The sequence below is a fragment of the Mandrillus leucophaeus genome, unplaced genomic scaffold (genome assembly GCF_000951045.1).
Source record: "Mandrillus leucophaeus isolate KB7577 unplaced genomic scaffold, Mleu.le_1.0 Scaffold708, whole genome shotgun sequence".
In the NCBI taxonomy this organism is placed as follows: Eukaryota; Metazoa; Chordata; class Mammalia; order Primates; family Cercopithecidae; genus Mandrillus; species Mandrillus leucophaeus.
The window spans coordinates 1,453,659-1,475,941 of NW_012107675.1; the positions used below are offsets into that span (position 1 = coordinate 1,453,659).

General features: G+C 40.0%; 1 pseudogene; it reads right to left on the minus strand.

Annotated features, from left to right (window-relative positions):
• Positions 1-538: 538 nt before the first annotated feature.
• LOC105528198 overlaps positions 539-22,283 on the minus strand; it is a 98,892-nt pseudogene continuing 77,147 nt past the window's right edge.

Sequence of the window (22,283 nt, forward strand, 5' to 3'; positions counted from 1 at the left end):
AGCGCAGCCCCTCCTCGCTGCAGCTGGGCACATTGGGCGGCAGGAGAGGGTGCTGTGCTGCCTGGCTCTCCCTTTGTAAGCTCCCGGGTCTGCGAAAGTTTGGGGTGGGTTGTACTTTCTCTAGGTCGGTCTGTCCCACCCGGTACCCCACCCTACTTTCTGCCTGGCCCCTCACCCTTGTCGGCGCTATGCTTTCTCTCCGGGCCCCCCACCTTGTATATTGCACGGGCTCCCTAGGTGGTTTTGCTCCCAGGGACACTGCCATGCGTTCAGTCCTGGAGCCCGTGAATCCGAGCCTGTGCTCTCGCTCCCGCCCGTGGATTGCGTGAAAATCAATAGAGCACCACCCAGCTCGTGTTGGAAGGGACGCTCAGACATCTCCGCCCACGGCATTTTCCCTCTAGGAGGTAACAAAATCAACCGAGTTTCCCCATCATGCCAATGTCTGAGCAACCGCTTGGGAGTGGGGACTCGAGTGGCAGGTGGAATAGACCAAGTGCCTGGGCCCCATTTTCCGGTGTCTGACCTCTTCTTGAGACTAAGGGAAGTGAGGGACCGCGGGGGCAGGTACTGTCTCCTCTCTTTCCGCAGAAGGGCGATTCAGCTTCGCACCTGAGCTGTTTAAGGACTGGATCTGACCCTTTTCCTGAAGATTGCCGGAGGGGCGTGCCAGTCTCTCGCCCGACCTTGGGAAGTGGACAAGGAGTGATTTCAGAGTCGTTTCCCGACCTACTGTGTGTTTGGCCTTTGGGTGGGAGGTAGGGTGGGCCCTCTTACCCTAAACCAAGAGAGCTTAACCCCCTCTTGGGACACGAACCCTTTAAACAATCAGATGACAACTTCTGTCCTTTTGCCCAGGAAAATACCCGACCTAGGCGCACCCAAAACGTTCCCTACAGTTGCAGGGGGGTTCTGGTTTCCCAAACCCCGGGACTCACGAATCTCAAGAACAGCTGGCAGAAAGGACTGTCTGCTTGGGAGAAGGGGAGAGACCAACGCGGAGAGTCGTGGAGCTGCTTGTGGCCCCAGCCTTGGGTCACCCAGGACGCCCTTTCCGGAGCCGAGTTAAGGTCGCGGACCCTGGTAGGTGGCGAAGCTCCTGGGCGCTGGGATGCTAGAAAGGCGCAGCCCTCCCCGCCCCGCGCAGGCCGCCGCCTCTTCCTCTCCAAAGCGGACTCACAGTGCCCCCTGGCGTCCGCGCGGCCCCGTTTTAAGGCGTTGTCCCTGTCCCCAAACTCATTCTATTCACCGGAAGGAAGTGGACTTTGTGACTTTATACCGATTCCCCTTTTAAGTACAGACGTTTTTGTCACGTTTATCTTTATATTCCAATACTAACTCACAAGGATCTTTGATTTTTTTTAAAGAAAATATTTCAGCAGTTTGGATGATGCTGCTAAGAAACAGAAATTATCAGCAAATATTCTTTGGAAAGTTACTCTATGCCAGGCATCTATTCACAGATCTATACACGTGTGGTAAATAGTAATATGCCATATCTTACAGAAGAAGAAATTGAGACCTCAAACCTAATTCGCCCACGATCTCACTGTTCCCGATGGAGCAAGGGGTTCGAATTGTGGGGGGATAAATTTAGTATCAGCCTTCAGCCGTCCAACTACTCACCTTCGAATCACAGTCCCCCGCCTGTGCTGTGCTGTGCAACATGTGAGGGTAAAAAATGCGCAGGTTGTAAGAGGTGAGGTTTTTTGTTTGTTTGTGTTTGTTTGTTTGTGGGTTTTTGTTTGGTTTTGGACTGGAAAACTTAAAGCTCAAGAGTTTTTTTGTCTTTTTTTCTTTCTTTCTTTCTCACTCTCTCTCTCTCTCGCTCTCTCACTCTCTCTCTTTTTTTTTCTTTAACAGAGTCTCTCTTTGTCGCCCAGGCTGGAGTGCAGTGGCGTGATCTCGGCTCACTGCAACCTTCGCCTCCTGGGTTCAAGTGATTCTCCTGCCTCAGCCACCTGAGTAGCTGGGACTACAGGCGCCTGCCACCACGCCCGGCTAATTTTTGTAATTTTAGTAGAAACGGGGTTTCGTCATGTTATCCAGGCTGGTCTGGATCTCCTGACCTCAGGTGATCCGCCCACCTCGGCCTCCCAAAGTGCTGGGATAACAGGCAAGAACCACCGTGGCCGGCCTAAAGCTCAGGAGTTTTATTGTGTTTTCTTTCCCAAGCTGTATGAAAAGTCCAACAGCACTGTTCTGTCGTTCTTTGCCTTCTTATATGTGACCTTTTCCCCTCTGGGGGCTTAAAAATATTCATCTTGTCTTATAAATCCTCAGTGAAGGCAATGAGTATTTTTATTTCCGCTTTACAATTAGGGATACTGGTTGGGGGAAGATGAATGACTTGCCCAAGGTCATATAGTAAATCAGGACACAGACAAGATCAAGCTTGCCCTGTCAAAGTGCTTCCCTGACAGGCAGCAGTGATCCTCCTTTATTTATGTGCAAAGTACTCTCCAATTAGGAAATAAAGCATCCTGGTGCTCTCTTTGGAAGGGAAGCTTTTTATAAATTCATCACTTGTTAATCAGTCATAAATAAAACCTACTCACTTTTGACCTCTAGAGGAAACCTGCTATCTGGAGATTTCACTAATCTGAGCTATGGAGACTTTTTTTCCCCCAGGTTTCCCTTCTATTTCTCTTGTACATTTCTATACTTACTCGAGTCCTCTTTGGGTGAACCATTGAAGCACTGTATCTTTCCATTGCTTGCCTTAGCATATTGAACCTCTTAATAGATTTCATTCTAGAGGCTACTATGCTAAAATGTGTCTATCTCTGTGGAGACTAAAGGCTAAAGTTCAAAGTGACACTGGCAAGAATGATTGGCTAATTTTAAGATTTAGAACTGTAGCCTTTTAGAACTAGAGGCCACTGGAGATCATACCCAGCATCTAGATCTGCATGGAGGAAGCCAAGGCCCAGAGAGGTCAAGTTCCTTACCTAAAGTTACACAGCTAGTTTGTGACAGAACTGGGACAAGAACCCAGATCTGCTTCCTCACATTGCTCTTTGCAATGTACTGCATTACCTCATTTTTGCTGCAAGCACTTGGCCACTGTCAAAATCATTCATTTACTCATCAAATGTTTATTAAGTAGGCACTTCAGTGCCAGGCACTGAAGCAAAAAAGAAGAGTTTTCCTTCATTAATTGGAACAGGAGAGACTTCAGTATTTTAAATATGTCGAGAATAAACTGACAGCTTTTTAAAATATGTTAGTTCATGAATTGTAAAGGTTACAAAGATACAAAGCAGTGTTTTCTTCTATCTGTAATATTATCCAAATTCTGTGATCATAATATTAGCCAAAATTTAAAATGAAACTGTATTTGAAATCCAGACAAAAATGTACTTTGAAAATGCAAGTGGCTACTCTGTTCCTAGTCACATCCTTAGAACACACAATTTATTCAGAAAACATTGTCAACTACCTCTAATTTTGTGTTACTTTTGATTATCATTGCTTTGTTACAGCTTTTTTCTGTATATAAAAATTTTCAAAATATTTGTCATGCTAATTATTATTTAATATGTTTGGGGTCACACTTACTTTTGCAGAGGGGATGTCTTGCCTAATGAAAATCAATGGGAAAATAGGTTATGGAGAAAGTTTCTTTTTAGGCACCATTTTAGAACTGTTGTGCAATGGTAATCACTATGGCAAAATGCCTGTTGATCCTCTCCATGTAATTAATTAATGATAATTATATTCAGGTTTTCAACTCTAAATATCAGAAAACAGCTTTTCTACTTGCTCAGTAACTTGATTTAAGAATATAGAGTGAAAAATAATTTGTTATGGAATTTTCTTGGTGCCGTTTAAGGTTTCAGACTATTTTAGAAGATAAATGTTCACACCTAGTGCATGTAAAAATTAAATTCCATTAACATCTATTAAATGTCAGTCCCCAGGGTGTCTAGCCTTGTAAAAGTCAAAGATATATAATATTAATCTTAAAATGCAAAAATGTCTTGCCTCTGCTTAAACCATGAGCTAAAAAGCATCTAGAAGGAGTGGATGCCATAGGGAGAAAAGAGAATAATGGGCTTGAGTGATGTAACAGGCAATCTCTTCTTCGGTGGCTGGGAGTGAGGTGCTGGGTTGGCAACTTAATTGGGGGCAGGCAGGGTGGGGGTGTCTGTTAATATGTCTGAGCTGTATACATTAGACTTGTGTGTGACAACACACATATGAAAGAAGGAAAGACAAGGAGCAGTGGGGAGTGCCAGCAGGATCCCATTAGATTATTCATTGCTGTTATAACAGGCCTTTCTTTCTTTCTTTAAAGAAGGAACAAAGGAGAGGAAATGCATGTTCAAGAAGTCATTCACTTAGAGGTCACTAACAAAAAGAGAACCAAGCTACAGACTATGTTTGTGATAGGAAATAAAATATGATACATTTTTCAAAAATTTTATTCTCTCATCTTTGGTAATCCCCAAAAGTTCTGTGTTTTAAAGCACACTCCAGAAGAGGAGGAAAGGGTTAATCTAGTGTCTCCCGAGGTAAAAATGATAGGTGCAGTATTTTGTTAGATAACAATGGGCAGCTCTTAGAAGTACCTTTATTTTCGCATTCTAAATCAGCAAAGCTATTATAATTTAGCACCTAAATGTTAGGTTATATAACCCCATACAAGTGAAATTATATTGGTCAGTGCTATTTCAGACAAGTGCAAGTCATGTATATAATCACAAAGATGAAATCACTCAATTTATGACCAGTGCAAATTGACTAAACAACAGTTTTTCCCATCTGACAGTTTCTTCCCATTCTGGAGTTAGGACAAGCGATCCCATAGAGCCTACTTCCTGAGACCTGCATGGCTACTGATGACTGAGAGGTGGCTGGTTTTCTGTCTTTAGGCAATGTAATTTTATGTATTTGTTTTAAAATCTTTAGTGCTTCTTGTCTGGTTTAAACTTGCTATTAGAATATATACTTTATAACTCTTCAATTCTTAAATTATAAGAACCCAGCATAATTAGAGCTCTTAGTAATGCCTGAGATCTTGCCTCTTTGCAGCTTTGGAGCAAGGCAGTGTGGAGTGCATCCCAGTTTTGAAACTATCTCTGACCTTAGAGGCTATACATATATATATAGTGTCTTAGACCCTATTTATAAACGTGCAAATACAAGACCTAGGTGTACATCAGAAAAGCCTCGTTCCTAAAAATAAGGCTGACAACCTGAAAGTAGGAGATGTTTTGAATATTCCTTCAAAACTTTTGTGCTTAACAGTTTCACAAAAGCCAAATTTCAAACCCTTTTTTGGAGCTGTTCAGCTGTCTTGTCTTAGAGAGCCCAGATGCCCACAGCTTGGACCAGGGCCGTGGCTTGGGGCAGTATGCTCTCAACCAGTATTCTGTGGCCTTAGAGGACTTGCTGGGGTCATAAGCAAGGAGAGAGGGTCTTCAGGAAACTGCCCAGAAAAGTAACATAGATGACATTTTCTTTATGCTTTACAACAGGAAAAATTCCCCATGTTTCAGAAGTGTAAAAATTAAGATGAAACAATATACTTAATTAAAAGGTAACATGGGTTTATTCCTCTATAATCCGAGTGGGGAAAACGTTCCTAATTTTGATTCGACTTCTTGAAGCAATGGGGAAAAACCTTAATACTTTTGATCATATAAATATGATAAACCTTTGCATGGGAACAAAAACCTCTATTAGCAAAGTAAATAGACAAATAACAGCTTGTCCTTGTAGGAAAATATTTAGAATGAATATGGTAACCATAGATTGGTATAGCTAATACAGAAAAAGCATTTAAAAATAGAGAAAATAAAAGGCCAACAGGGCTATGGAAAGATGGGTCAGAGAGTTCTCAGAAAAAAATAGACAAGCAAACAAATAGACCCTCATTTGAAATGATTCTCAAGTAGCCTCAAAGTAGGAAAAATGTAGTTTAGGAGGCCAAGGTGGGAGGATCACTTGAGGCCAGGAGTTCGAGACCAACCTGAGCAATATAGCAAGACCCCGTTTATATTGAAAAAAAATGGCAAGCATGGTGATGCATGCCTGTAGTCCCAACTCCTGGGGAGTCTGAGGCAGGAGATCGCTTGAGCCCAGGAATTTGAGCTTGCAGTGAGCTATGATCACGCTATTGAACTCCAGCCTGGGTGACAGAGCAAGACCCTATTTCAAAAAATAAAAAGAAAAAAAGAAAAAAAAATGCACATTCAAACTACACTGAAAGACTATTCTTACCTATTAGATTAGCACAAATCATAAGGTTTAGCAGGCAAGGTTGAGAGAACAAGCATTCTCATAAACTGTGGGTAAAAATAAATATAAAACGGTACAATCCCTCTGAGAGTCAAATACCACTCCTATGATTTCATTTAATAGAAACAGAATTGTTAATCAGGTATTGAAGAGTCTGAAGGACAAAGTAAACTCTGAAGTATCCCAGATGTAGTAACTTTAGGAAGCATTATGTTGATGCAAAAGTCATTGCAGTTTTTGCCATCGAAAGCAATGGATTATTAATTATCCTTAAAGGTTGGGGAAACAAAGGAAGAAGACTGGGATTATTAGAATATACAAACTTGGAAGAGGGGCCCTGTTGAGCTGGGACCCAGAATTCTGAAAAGGGAGTGCTTGGTTAGGAGAAAGAACCCCATGAGGCTGGGCCCAGACCTCCAAGGAAGGGACACCATCTGGACGTACAGGAGCCCTAGGGGCCCCCACAGAGCAGAGTCTCAGACTTCTGAGCTGGGCTGCTGACTGGCTCGTGTGGATACTGAGAGGGTTCTAGGAATGTAGAAAATTGGAAACTGTGACCTACCCCTACTGGGTGAAAAACTGTGGCTTGGGTGACGCTGGCAGGAAGAGGAAACAAAGCAGAAAGCAGCCAGTCTCCTGGTCATTGTTTTTCCTGTTGTTCAGTCTATCTTTTGTGTGCTTTTGGAAGAACTCTATAGGGAGCCAACTAGTAAAGCAGAAATGTGTGCAGAGTCCTAGCCCCAGCTTCTCAAAGTGGAGGGTATGGAGACAAAAGTAACTCCATCTTTGATGCTGATCTGCCATGTTAACTTCTGATTAATCCCAGTCCCGTGAATTCCTCCTGGTTTCCACTTTATGTACTGTCCCTAGTGAAAGAACAAGCCAACCTTGGTGTTATTGCACAAATTATAGCTCTGATGCACATAGCATTCTTGCCTGTTCTGGAAGGTGCCTTTAATTATCTTGCTGGTGTGCATATGCCCTTCCCCTATGGTATAGAAGCCCTGGGTCTGGGGAGTAACATTGTAGAGATCTACCTCTCTTGCAGCTGCCCAAGACCATACTTCTATCTGTAAGCTCCCCCAGTAAAACACCCCAGACTGATAAACTGGATTTGTTGTATTTGTCTTGGTCTTTGCTTGCTTGACTTCTTTAGCATTTGGAGGTCATTTTGCACATACGGCCCTTTCACAGAATAGAGGATAAAATGGAAAGTATAGAAATGAGAAAAAATAATAACTAAATACTCAGCACAATGCCTATGGAGTGGGATTTGTCAATATCCAGCAAATTTCATATGTATTTTCCCTTGGATTTAGCAATTCTGCTTTTGGGACTCTATCCCAAAGATACACTAGCAAAAATTTTAAAAATAAGGTAATAGTTTGCCTAAGACTATTCATCACAGCACTCTGTAATAACTAAATATTAGAACCAACCCAAATATCCATCAATAAAGGACTGATGGAATACACCATGGTACATCAACATAATAAAGTACTTGGCAACTGTTGAAAGAATCGAAGACTATTTCTATACACTAGAATGCCATGATTTCCAGGATATATCACCACAATAGCCTCTTGAACAACACCAGTTTGTACCGCGCCAGTCTGCTTATACAAGGACTTTTTTCCACCTCTGCCACCCCTGAAACAGCAAGACCAACCCTCTTTTTCAGACTAATCAACATGAAGATGACAAAGGTGAAAACCTTTATGACATTTCACTTCCATTTAAGAAACAGTAAATGCATTTTCTCTTCCTTATGATTTTCTTAATAACAGTTTCTTTTCTCCAGCTTGCTATTGTAAGAATATAGTATATAATACATATAACCTATAAAATATGTGTTAATCTACTATTTATGTTGTCAGTAAGGCTTCTAGGCAACAGTAGGCTATTAGTAATTACTTTTCTGCAGACTAAAAAGTTTTACTTGGATTTTTGCATGAAGGTTGGCCTCATAGCCCCTGCATTCTTCAAGGTTTGGGGGGAAAAGCAAGATGGAGAAAAGTATATATAGCATGCTACTCTTTATTTAAGGAGGAGGTAAGACTATATAATTAAACTAAAACAATGGGAGCTTCTGCACAGCAAAAGAAACTACCATCAGAGTGAACAGGCAACCTACAGAATGGGAGAAAATTTTTGCAATCTACTCATCTGACAAAGGGCTAATATCCAGAACCTACAAAGAACTCAAACAAATTTACAAGAAAAAAACAAACAACCCCATCAAAAAGTGGGCAAAGGATATGAACAGACATTTCTCAAAAGAAGACATTCATACAGCCAACAGACACATGAAAAAATGTTCATCATCACTGGCCATCAGAGAAATGCAAATCAAAACCACAATGAGATGCCATCTCACACCAGTTAGAATGGCGATCATTAAAAAGTCAGGAAACAACAGGTGCTGGAGAGGATGTGGAGAAACAGGAACACTTTTACACTGTTGGTGGGATTGTAAACTAGTTCAATCATTATGGAAAACAGTATGGCGATTCCTCAAGGATCTAGAACTAGATGTACCATATGACCCAGCCATCCCATTACTGGGGATATACCCAAAGGATTATAAATCATGCTGCTATAAAGACACATGCACACGTATGTTTATTGCAGCACTATTCACAATAGCAAAGACTTGGAATCAACCCAAATGTCCATCAGTGACAGATTGGATTAAGAAAATGTGGCACATATACACCATGGAATACTATGCAGCCATAAAAATGGATGAATTTGTGTCCTTTGTAGGGACATGGATGCAGCTGGAAACCATCATTCTTAGCAAACTATCACAAGAACAGGAAACCAAACACCGCATGTTCTCACTCATAGGTGGGAACTGAACAATGAGATCACTTGGACTCAGGAAGGGGAACATCACACACCGGGGCCTATCATGGGGAGGGGGGAGGGGGGAGGGATTGCATTGGGAGTTATACCTGATGTAAATGACGAGTTGATGGGTGCAGCACAGCAACATGGCACAAGTATACATATGTAACAAACCTGCACGTTATGCACATGTACCCTACAACTTAAAGTATAATAATAATAAATAAAAAATAAAAAATAAAAAAAAATAAAACAATGGAAGAATAAACATTTAAGAAATAATTACCTAAAAAGGGATGGGCAGAATAGAGTTGAGGGTTGAGTACAGGACCTAGACTTCTTTGAATACATATTTTGTGGATTTGACTGTGGAGCCATGGAAACACTTTACATAGTCATAAAACAAAGTGAAATTTTAAAAAGCAACCTCTCAAAATTAGAACTAAAATAAAATAAATGAACCTCTGTCATAGAGTAGCATGACCAAACTGAGAGGAGCTATTCCAAGAGACTTTCAAAAATAATAATTTGATTGTACATGCCTGATTGAGTTACTGATATGGATTGGCTCTTTGTCCCCATCCAAATCTCAACTTGAATTATAATCCAAACTGTAATTCCCAGGTGTTGGGGGAGGGATGTGGTGGGAGGTGATCGGATTATAGGGGCAGTTTCCCCCATGCTGTTCTTCTGATCGTGAGTGAGTTCTCACAAGATTTGGTTATTTGATAAGTGTCTAGCGCTTCCCCCCTCTCATTTGCTCTCCTGCGGCCTTGTGAAGAAGGTGCCTGCTTCCCCTTCTGCCATGATTGTAAGTTTCCTGAGGCCTCCCCAGCCACGAAGAACTGTGAGCCAATTAAACCTCTTTCATTCGTAAATTATCCAGTCTCAGGTAGTATCCTCATAGCAGTGTGAAAATGGACTAATACAATTACCCTGTGGAAAAAAGAACAGCACTAAGTCATAAACTATTTTCAGTAATGTGACTGTTGGCAGGAGTATGAGAATTATACTGAGATTGTTATGTGTATAATACAGTATAAAAAAAGAATCATTGTTAGTGTTGTGGAGATCCAAGATTTTTGGCATAATTGAAAGGAGATAGAGTTGTAAGATCAATGAGTTTAAATAAATACTCTATAATCCTAAATTTTAACTTGAAATATCAGTATGAGCTCATAATTTTTTTTCTCTTTTTAAAAACCCCTTATTTTTTAGCTCTATGAAAAGATTTAGAGCAATGATTGACCCAATTGTAATGAGATCTCTAGCATCCAAATTTGGTCTCTAATACCATTTCTCAGTAAAAGGAACTAGGGCTCCTTGAAGAAAAGCCTGATTCTAGGTTTAAAATCCTGTCTGTCAACAACAGCAGTAAATGAACAAAATAGACCTGGAAATTTTTTTCATATCAGAAAGCAAGGAATTTATCAAAGATGATTAAGATCATGCCAAAAAAAATCAGTGGCCAACCTGAATAAGTTCTCATTAGGCAAAGATGGAATAATTTGAGCATCACCAATAAGGGTGATAACTGAATTGAGTTCAAACCCATCACATATGTTTAAACTCATAAGCTCATCTAATATTTTAATAAAACCTTAATTGGTAACCTTTACAGAATGTTAGAGAACCACTTCCTTATTCTGAAAACTGGCACATAAAGGGAGTGTATCAAACACTTTTTATGTTTTTCTGTATGATCTATACCTTAGGAAATAAAATCATTCGGAAGGAGGGGTTTTTTTATAGACATATTCCAGTTAAGTGAATTATAGTATCACTAATGCAACTTTTAATAAAAGAAAGCATCTGAACCAGCAGATTTCTAGGTATGGGCTGCTGAACATCCCTAGGAGCCTTCTAGGGAGATCACAAGTTCAATATTATTTTCATGGCAATGCTAAGACATTACTGACCTTTTTCCCTTTGTTCACATTTATACTGGTGATACAAAAGCAATGGTGAACAAAAAAGCTGGTGCCTCAGCACAAATCAAGGCAGTGGCACCAACTGTGCTACTGGCAGTTATATTTTCTACCACCAGATGCTGCAGGAGGAAAGGCCAGTTTAATGTAAGAATTTCGTTCATGGAGTAGTAAAAATTATTACTTGTATTGAATCTTGAAATTCAAGTACTTAAAAAACTCCATGTAATAAAATAGGAAAAACACATGAGGCACTTGTGCTACATTCTGACCCATGCTGGTCATCTCCTTGAAAACCACTCATGTGATTGTTAGAGTTGCCAGCTAAACTAGCCACATTTTTCATGGTACATGATTTTCACTTTAAGAAGTGACCAACAGAAAATTTATGGTTCTACAGATTTGGACCTGGAAGATATATTTTTGAAAATGAGTAGAATAAATCAGACACTTCAAATAAACAACTGATAGTACTTACTGCTCAAGGTAAGGTTCAAGCTTTAAAATAAAAATTTGAATTTTGGAAAATTTCCACTTGCTACCATTATTTGGATAGCTTCCCAATATTGATAGGCTTTTCTATCTAATAACATTGATAGTTTCTAATACATGTGGTGTTTCTTTGACATTGAATAATGACATTTTTCCACATTTGTAAGATCACATGTATCAGTGACTCAATATTTTGCAAATAATGTCACAAAATAAGACAAGGATAAGATATCTACTAAAATAGTAAGATAAACCAAGGGACTTTAATGTAACAGAGTGAAAGTTTGTTGACATGATTTCAGATTATACACTGCAACTAACCTTTAATAAATTACCATTTCTCAAGTTTAGGTAAAGAAGAACATGTGCAATTAACCGAAAAATATGTGCACCTTTTTCTTTGTAGAAAAAGGTGCTAAAATAATTTTGACACTTTCAATTGTACATCTTTGTGAGGTTGAAGTTCTTTAGATACTTCAACTAAAGCAACAGATTGAATGGAGAAGCAGAAGGGAGAATACAAATGTCTACTATTAAATTGACAGAAAGTAAAAAGACTTGTAAAAAATCTAAAACTGTGTCCCTTTTCTTAAACATTTTTTATTTTGGAAAATAATTATTTTCAATAAAAATATTTCTGTCATCTTATAAGGGCTTGTTGTTAGTTTAAATTAATAAATATTTTAAAGCCCCTTTCTCTTTGATTTCTAATATAATAAATATCAATAGATAAAACCCATATTAAAAAAAAAAAGCTCTGCAGGACACTCAGTAATTTTTAAGAATGTAATACACTTATAAGAAAAAGTTTGATAACTGCTGATCTAAGTAATATCATCAATGACAGACAACATCAAAAAAAGAGAGAAATTCAGACATTATTATTACCTTCTACTGAAAGCAGGCAATACCACCTATGAAGTAGTCTTGCCAGAAGTTATATTGAGCCTGAATCTGATCAAAGCCATGAATGTAACTACCAATTTATAGGAAATACAAAAGATGAACACATGGGAGATGAAATCAGCAAAATCCAGACTGAGGGAGACTGTGGAGAAAAGAATGACCTGGTTTCTTCAAAAAAAATGGGAGCAGAAAAGAAAGGGAGGAACTGAGAGAGGGAGAGAATTCCACAAGAGACATAAAAGGCAGATCAGCCCATTTTTAAAATGTGGAACTTTTCTGGAACCTGATTCAAACAAGCACTGTTAAAAATTATTATAAAAAACAAAATAATGTGTACACTGACCAGAAATGTGTTGATATTTAAAAAATAATTGTTAATGTTTAGCTGTGATCATGGTTTCATAGTTATGCACATTTTCCTTTTTTGGTAAATATAGAGATTCGTTATACATTAAAGATGAAACCTGTACAGATGAAGTCCATATAATGCTTAGGGTTTGCTGTAAAATAATCCCAGAAGGGAGTAAGTGATAACATAATACATAAAGATTAGCCATGGGTTCATTGTTGAAGCTGAGTAACATCGCATTGGGTTCATTATACTACTCTGTTTACTAGTTTATGTGTTTGCAAATTTCCATAATGTGTTAAAAAAGTCTACAGGTTAAGAAAACTCTACATTGCCTTATGGGATGACCTGCAACCCTGTAGACAGGCACAATATAGCCTATTGTAGTGAAAACAGAAAACTTACCCTCTCTCAGGGCATGAAACTGATGATAACAAAGATCAGAGATGTCACGTACAGGTCAGCATTGAGGAAGCCTAGAAGTAAAACTACAAAAGGAGCTGTCATGGGCTGAATGTGTGTGTGCCTCCCTCCCAAAATTCATACGTTGAAGCCCTAACCCCTGTGTGATATACTATGAGGTAGGGCCTTTGGGAGGTTATTAGGCTTAGGTGAGGGCATGGAACCCCACCATGGGATTACTACTACTATAAGGAGACCAGAGAGTGCACTTGTTTGAGTTCTCTCTCTCTCTCCCTGTCTATGCCCCTGACCTCCACCATGTGAGGACACAGCAAGAAGTCAGCCATCTGCAAGCCAGGAAGAAGCCTCTCCCCAGGCTCTTGTTGGCACCTTGATCTTTGATTTCCCAGCCTCCAGAATTGTGAAAATACATTTCTGTTGTTTAAGCCGCCCAGTCGCTGCCACAGAAAAACATAGCTTTGTGTAATATCAGCCTGATATGGTTTGGCTGTGTCTCCACCCAAATCTCATCTTGAATTGTGGTTCCCATAATCCCCATGTGTCATGGGAGGGACCCAGGAGGAGGTAATTGAATCATGGGGGCAGTTTCCCCTATGCTTAAGATAGAGAGTGAGTTCTCACAAGATCTAATGGTTTTATAAGGGGCTTCCACCTTCACTCAGTTTTCATTCTTCTCTCTCCTGCCCCCATGGAAATAAGGACGTGTTTGCTTCCCCTTCTGCAATGATTGCAAGTTTTCTGAGGCTTCCGCAGCCTTGCGAAACTGTGAGTCAATTAAACCTCTTTCCTTTATAAATTACCCAGTCTCAGGTATGTCTTTATTAGCAGTGTGAGAATGGTCTGATACATAGCCCAAGCAGATAAATACAAGAGCTCTATATAAAAGAATATGGCCCATATCCAGTGTACCAGAGGGGTGGAACCAGAATTGAAAATTTGGAAAATACCTTGTACCACTGATTAATTGTCTTGTCACTTAGTATCTACTGAGCATCTATTATTATTTCAAGCACTTCTCTCAGCACAGAGATGTAGCAGTGCTCAAGTGAGACAACGTTTCTCTCCTCGTGGAGCTTAAATAAATATATTATTTCAGGTGAAGATAAAAAAGATGAAAAAAAAAAATAAAGTGGAGAAAGGAATAAAACGTATCATGAAGTACCCGGAGGAAGGAGTGTTCTGGATAGAAGGAACAGCAAACGCAAGGGTACTGAGGCAGCACCCAGCACTGTGTGTTTGGGGAGCAGCAAGAAGGCCTATGTGCTGGAGCAAAGTGACAGTGGCAGCAATCGGTATTGGGGAGACAGGGCCAAATCACTGTAAGGGCGTTGGAGCTTGTTCCAAATGTGTTGGGAGCCACTATAGAGTTTTAAGCAGGGGAGCAATAAGAGCCGATTCATGATTTAACAGGACTACTCTGGCTGCCCCATGGAATAGAGACCACAGGAACGGAGAACAGAATAAGCGAGGCCACTTAGGAAGCTGCTTCATAGGGCCAGGCAAGAGATGAGAGTGACGTGGACTCAGGCATGATGATAGTGGTACAGTTAGCAAGAAGCGAACATAATTTATGATACACTGTGATATGCACTGAAAGCAGACTGAGAAAAAGAGAAACCGAAGTTGACTTCTAAATTTTTGGCATCAGCAAGTGAGTGAATGGATTGCCACATCCTAAGATAGAGAAGTTAGAAGATGAGTGATTTTGGTGGTGGGGGTGGGGAGGAACAAGCGATTTCTTTCTAATGCAGACCCTCAAATGGAGTTGCCCAGATGAGTCTGTAGCTAAGGGAGACAGGTCACAGAGATATAAACTTGGGCCATTTCACCACATAATTGGTATTTAAAGTCACAGGACAAAATGACTAGATTGAACAAGGCCAAGACTAAAACTTGGGGCACTCCAACATGCAGAACCTAAAAAGGACTCCGAGGAGCGGGAGAGAGGGGGAGGGAAGGAAAAAGAGCAGTCAGTGAGGTCGAGATCTAGAATCTGTGAATAAAGCTGTTTCAAAAACGGAATGGGCCACTGTGTCCAGTGCTGCTCACAGTTCCTGAGAGGCGCGAACTGAAAATGACTTTAAATCGGATACCACAGGAGTCAGTTTCTGGCTTTGTCAGGAGCAGTTTCAGCTGGAGCAGGCTCAAGAGAGACTCGGAGGAGGAAGTGGAGGTAGTAGTATGAGCAATTGTTCTAAGGAGTCATATTGCAAGGGATATGAGAAATGGGGCAAGGGCTGGAGAAGGGTGAGCAGCAAAGGAAGAGTCTCTTCTAATGGTAGGAGATGACCTATTCAAGCCATAGTTATCAAAGGCTAATTTTTCAGTGTTAGATAAATGGAGTATTCTTCATTATCCCAAAAGGATGAGTAAACTCGAATATGTATTATGTGTGTGCTACATATCTTAAGACATGTTTCCAAGAGCATCTGAAATTTTGTTTGTACATGTATCTTGATCATTTATAAAGCCACTTTGATCTATAAATCAAGAAAATCTATCGTCATGACCATTTTTAAAAGCCAAAAATTAAGACATCATTAATTTGAAAGCTTCAAATCTAGACATTAAATGTGTGTGAATGTACAAAGAAAAGCATTTCTAATGCTGTTATATACTACAGAAATTTTGTTTTGCTTGCTGTTTTAACTTGACAGGTGAAAGATTTAGTTGAACTTCATATTGTAAGAACTGTTAATAAAAGTTGTTAAGTAAAAAGCCCTATATCTAAAAAGACCTTATAAACAGTTATTCTATCAACTTTTAAAGGTTTTTAAACCTCCCCAGAAATTACCTCGGTATCTGAAGTTTCTCTCTGTCTCCTCCTCTAATTATGCTTGTTATTTGTTACGCACCAGTATTGCAGATAATACAGTTTCTTGTTCTTTATAAAATCAAAAACAAACAAACAAAATTACCCCAGGTGGATCTACAGAAAGGAACAATGAAGGAGAGAGGAAGAAGCTGGTGGTGCAGGAATAAAGTCTTTAGGTGGCTGGGAGGGGATGGAATCCAAGGCATGAGGAGAGGACCTGGCCTTGGGTAGGAGCCCAGATGGTCCATGCATCTGTAACGACTTGGAAGGTAGAGTCTGCAATTACAGACGCAAAGTGGGTTTGTAGATTTGTTGATGGGAGGATGTGGAAGTTCTATTTTGATTGGTGACCACAGGCAAGGTCATCTGCTGAGAGCAGGAGGGCAAGGGAGCTGGAGATGGTGCAGAAATAGTCATCCCAAGGAGAGTGAAGGGCTAGATAAATGGAGAAGGGGTGCCAGGAATCCCGGAGTCACGCTTGAGGCTGATGGTCATTAGCTCCAGTGAGACCAGTCAGCAGCATTGTGTGTTCTCCTTCAGTTACATTAAGATGCTCAGGTGCAGGTGCAGGTGCAGAACTAGTGGAGGGTTTACTCTAACCAAACCTGGATTCGGAAGAAAACACAGAGTGAAATGCAAGAGGGGATTTTCACATAGGAAATGAAAAATTGGAGCTGTCACAACAACCAACTTAGAAATAGAACCGTCTTTCTGTTATTCAGCAGAGAGCAAAGGAAGAGTTATCTAGTTCACCAAATAATATGATGAATAAAAACTTCATAATACAGGATCATAACTTCTATTTTTCCTTGAGACATAGTCTCACTCTGTTGCCCAGGCTGGGGTGCAGTGGCATGACCTCAGCTCACTGCAACCACTGATTCCCAGGTTCAAGTGATTCTCCTGCCTCAGCCTCCCAAGTAGCTGAGACTACAGGTGTGTGCCACCATGCCCAGATAATTTTTGTATTTTTAGCAGAGATGAGGTTTCACTATGTTGTCCAGGCTGGTCTTGAACCACCTGCCTCAGTTTCCTAAAGTATTGGGATTACAAGGGTGAACCACTGTGCCCAGCTGAGGATCATAAACTTCTTTAAGTTTGAAAGATTTAGTATGATAAAGCACCTACTTAAGCATACTGGCAACCTTCTTGATGATTCTGAAGACCACAGGTACCTTGGGGTTATGAGCACCAGTTAGTGCACTGGTGAAAGAAGTACCTGTCCTGATATTGGAGAGATGAAGAAGGGTTGACTATACTTAACGGAATTCCAGAGAACCCAACATACATTCTAATCAAAATCACCTTGATATAACCTACCACCCTGAAAATGCTTTAGGAAAGAAAATCACAGGCCTCAGGAAATCTTTTTTCAGGGCCTGAGATCAATGGTGTAGATGGGCAAAGACGATTTACAAGTCACTGACTGCAGGCACAGAGAGACATAAATTTCAGGTACAAAAGAAATAAAAGAAATGAGCACAAAACTATAGGAAAGGATGAATTTCTTCCTTAAATTTTATTGCATTAATTTAATTCTATTCCTGGAAATAATGGGAAATGACTGAAGGTATTTTTTTTTCTTTCCAGAAAATTCTGAAATGTTGTGCTTTTGATTGGTAAAAGGAAAGTGGGAATAACTTATAAAAATCACCATGAAAGATTTATAAAATATAAAAGCTGTAAAGTAGACTTTTTCTGAAGAGGTAGAAATTTAAGATCTTTGAAAAAAAGTTATGTTCTCCAAGAAGTTCTATGAGATTAATAGAGAAAAGGTTTAAATTTTTTTGACAAAAAACTTAAGGTCCACATGAAAATGGAAATTTGCTAAGGAAGATACCAGATGATAAATAAGACTACAACAATAAATTATGTAACCTTGAAAGAACCTAACGTGCACATATCTTGCAGTTCCTTATGGAATTGCTAGGTAAGGGCAAGTTTCTTTGAAGCAAATGGTGTTAATGTTAGTGTGTGGTAGAAAGATACAGGATTGTGCCTTTCTTTAAAATACATACAGCTCCTTTAAAAAAATACACATACCTCCCATACTTTCAAAGAAACTCTTAAGTGATATGATGAACTAAGGGAATTAGCTAATTTTTTAAAAAGACTTGCACAGTACAGAGTAATCTATAAGCAAAATATTTTAACCTGACTGTATTTCAGTAAGATTCCATTTTTTTCCTAAATATATTACATCCAGAATTTCTTCTTCATATAGGCATGTCACATTTCCTACAATCAAGCTAAGACAAGAAGGATGAATGAAATATTTTCTACAGACAAAAGAAAAACCGAGGTTGTGCATTTCCTACTACCAATAAAAACTAAAAGCCTCTGTTGAAGACACTGATAAAATATAAATTTTCAGACCCAGCAGCCTCTGCTTGTTTGTCTGACCCTAACACCCTGCAGTCTACGACACTGATCTTTTCTGTCATCCACCCTTCCCTTGGCCTTGGTGACCCTCCACTGATTTCCCTCTTGCAGCTACACTTTCTGAGCCTCCTCTTCCAGCCCCTCTTGAGAAGAGGACACTTCTTCACTTACTGATAAATCAACTTATTTTCTGTAGTGCTCTCAATATACTTCCTCCCCATGCAATTCACTGATTTACTAGTAACATCTCAAAAGCTACAACTGAACCTTAGTCCCTAAGCTATCTCTTCCGCTTTTAAATCCAAGGTTTTTGGTTTCCAGAAGAAAAAATATGCATGACTCTCTCACTATCAATTAAATTGATAATTTAATTCCATTTGCCCAAAATATAATCATCTTACTTCCCAAACTGATTCTTCAACCCTCTGTTCACTTTCTTTTTTTTTTTTTTCTTTTCTTTTCTTTTTTTTGTTTTTGTTTTGTTTTGTTTTTGTTTTTGAGTCAGGGTCTTACTCTGTTGCCCAGGCTGGAGAGCAGTGGCATGATCTCAGCTCACTGTAGCCTCAACCTCCCTAGGCTCAGGTGATCCTCCCACCTCAGCCTCCCAAGCAGCTGGGACCATAGGCATGTGCCACTACACCTGGCTAATTTTTGTATTTTTTGTAGAGATAGGGTTTTAGCACATTGTCCAGGCTGGTCTCCAACTCCTGGCCTCAAGTGATCCTTCTGCTTTGGCCTTCCAAAGTGCTAAGATTACAGGTATAAGCCACCACATCAGGCCTGTTCTCTCTTTAGTAGAGTCAACAACCATGTAATGAGTGCACTGTGAGAGGCCCTCTTGCTTTAAAGGTGAGTAATACCCCTCACTGCCCTTGAGGACTTGCTGCACAATGGGAAGCACAGATACTAAACCCTGATGATAACACAATGAATACATGCTTGGTTGGTTATGAGAATGAAGGGCTGTGGTTTCCTAGCCAGTTGCATGCCAACCAGCTTGGCCTTCATCCTGTATGTAGAGAGGAACTATCTGACATGTGGTTTTAGATGCTGCCATGACTATGTGAAGAATATTCTGGAAAATGCCAGCTATTACCTTGCCAGGTATAATAAAATGCCAAGCATACTATATAGATAGATGATAGGTAGGTAGGTAGATTAGATAGAAGATAGATAGATAGATAGATAGATAGATAGATAGATAGATAGACTTCATGTATTGCTGGGAGGTGGAGTAAAGACCCATTTAAAGATTCAGCAATTCCACTCCAGCATGTGTGTGTGTGTGTGTGTGTGTGTGTGTGTGTGTGTGTGTGTGTATCCCAGATACATTCTTGCAAAGGTCTATAACAGTATTCACTGCAATGTTACTTACGATGATGCCTCAGAGGCAACCTGCTGTTCATCATGGGAGGATGGATAGGTAAAGACGTGGGGGGTTTGTGCAACATGTGGTAGCATCCAGTAGTTAGACTGTATGATGGGAAGAACATACTCTTTCGTCACTCAGAATAGAAGGCACCGATAAGGAGATGGGGGTGGAGAAAGAAAAACTTAAGCATAGCATCTCTAATATGGACATAAGACAGAAGAAACGGAGAGATGGAGGCTGCGATGCTCTTAATTTATCCTCCACCTTGAAGAGGATTTGTTAAGAGATTAGATCAAGCTAAGCCTGTGTCTTAGGCTGTGGCTGAGAACTTGGAAGGGTAAAATGTATCCTCCCACCACGACCCTCAAGTCCTATTTACCATTCCAGAGCTGGGAAGGTCTCTCTGGTAACCCCACCCTCCCTAGAGAGTTTAACAATGGATCCCCCTGTTGGAGCACCTACAACACAGGGCTGGAATCTTTGGGGAGATGGCAGAGACAATGGTGAAGTATCTGAACTTTTAGTGACACTGCCTGGTTTAGTGTCCTGACTAAATCCGTATAGTCACGTGGCCCTGGGCAAGTTATTGAACCTCTCTGAGCTTCAGGATTTCCTCTTTCAAATGGTGCTTATGGTACCCGCTTCACAGGCTGCCCACAGAACTAATTAGATAATCCAGGGAAAGTACTCAGAATGGAGTCTGGCCTATAGTGAAAGCTCCATAAATGTTGATGAATATTATACTTATTATTAAGCTTCTTAAGACACAAACTAGACTTTTATAGCTTTGTATACACAGCAGCAACCCAAGTTAACATCTGTTGATGAAGATGAAACTTATTTGTGTATTGACCCAGTGGTATATGAGTTTTCTACCTATATTTTTCACAATATAGTTAAGTTGTAGGAACAAATGAGGTCTTAAGAAAACGTTATACAACAGGCCACAGGACTTCTTTATTTCTTTTCTTTTCGAGAAGGAGTTTTGTTCTTGTTGCCCAGGCTGGAGTGCAGTGGCGCGATCTTGGCTCACTGCAACCTCTGCCTCCTGGGTTCAAGTGATTCTCCTGCCTCAGCCTCCCAGCAGCTGAGATTACAGGCGCCTGCCAGGACACCCGGCTAATTTTTTGTACTTTTAGTAGAGACGGGGTTTCACCATGTTGGCCAGGCTGTTCTCGAACTCCTGATCTCAGGTGATTGACCCTCCTCAGCCTCCCAAAGTCCTGGGATTACGGGCGTGAGCCACCGCGCCCAGCCTACATGCCTTCTTTCAAAGTCATTTGCTTTGTGTGTGTGTGTGTGTGTGTGTGTGTGTGTGCATGATTCCAATGTCTGTCCCTGCGTGATATCCCCAATTGCCAGATACTTTTTTGATAATGGGTATAACCTCATTATTTTACATCAGTAACTAGCAACAATTTACTTTTTAATTAATTCAAGTGCTTACAGTGCCATGTCCACTATCAACTTTTAATAAACTGTGACATAAATAAACAATTCTCTATGTGAACATGGGCAACTGGGTCAGGGATTGTGAAGCTTTTTCTATAAAAGACCAGATAGTAAATATTTCAGGCTTTGTGTTCTGCACAAAGATCTGAACGTACTCAAGCTGATGATTCCACAAAGTAAAGGATCCAAAATGCATTTCCCCCTTTAAAAAGAAATGTCCATCTGCATTCATTTATATTGATTATTTCACCTGATGCAAATGCAGTGGAAATATGTTCACATGATTCCATGATCCAAAGTCGGCCTTCCTTTGATGAGTCAGGAGGGGATTTACTGGGGACCACCTTGAAAACCAAGGTCTTTCAAGGTCCTTGGACATTGGAGACTTTCTTTGCAACACCCACAACAGTGACTACCTTTCCCTCACGACAGACCTAACTTCATTCATTTTATAGTGGAACTATGTGAGTTGATATTTACCATATAGAGTACAATGAAACAGATATGAGCAAGGAAGACTAGGAAACAGGCAAGACAGGATAGATAATTCCTTTTCTTCTTTTCTCCTGAATGGTGGTAATAAAAAGTCATTTGAGACATACCAGTAAGGAGTTTTGAAAAGGCGAGAATTATAGGGATAAATAAATCCCACTCTATCAGTCTTTAAAGCATCATTGTCAAACCTCCTTGGAAATTTTTAAACAGGAAAGTTTGTGATTCTTTCTGAATTTAACAAGTTCTTCAAGCACCTGAAACATAGAAGGGGGAAAAGAATGTGGATTTCCAAATGTACATTGTATTCTTTGCAGAGTGAGGTAGAACTGTTGCTCCCTTGGTGATTCTTGGTTCTACAGACACACTGAACAAGTTGGTCAAGTTGGAATTCCAGCAGTTTCTTGACAGCAAAGTGAAAATAGATGTGGTAAAAATAACATTTCTCTAACAAAGAAATATAGAGTTGCAAGATTTTACAAAGCGTAGTAGTTTCAGTTCTGTTAAAAAAAAACAAACAAACCAGAATAGGCTTAAAGCATCACCAGTGATGGAAGGGAAAATTGAATAGGAATG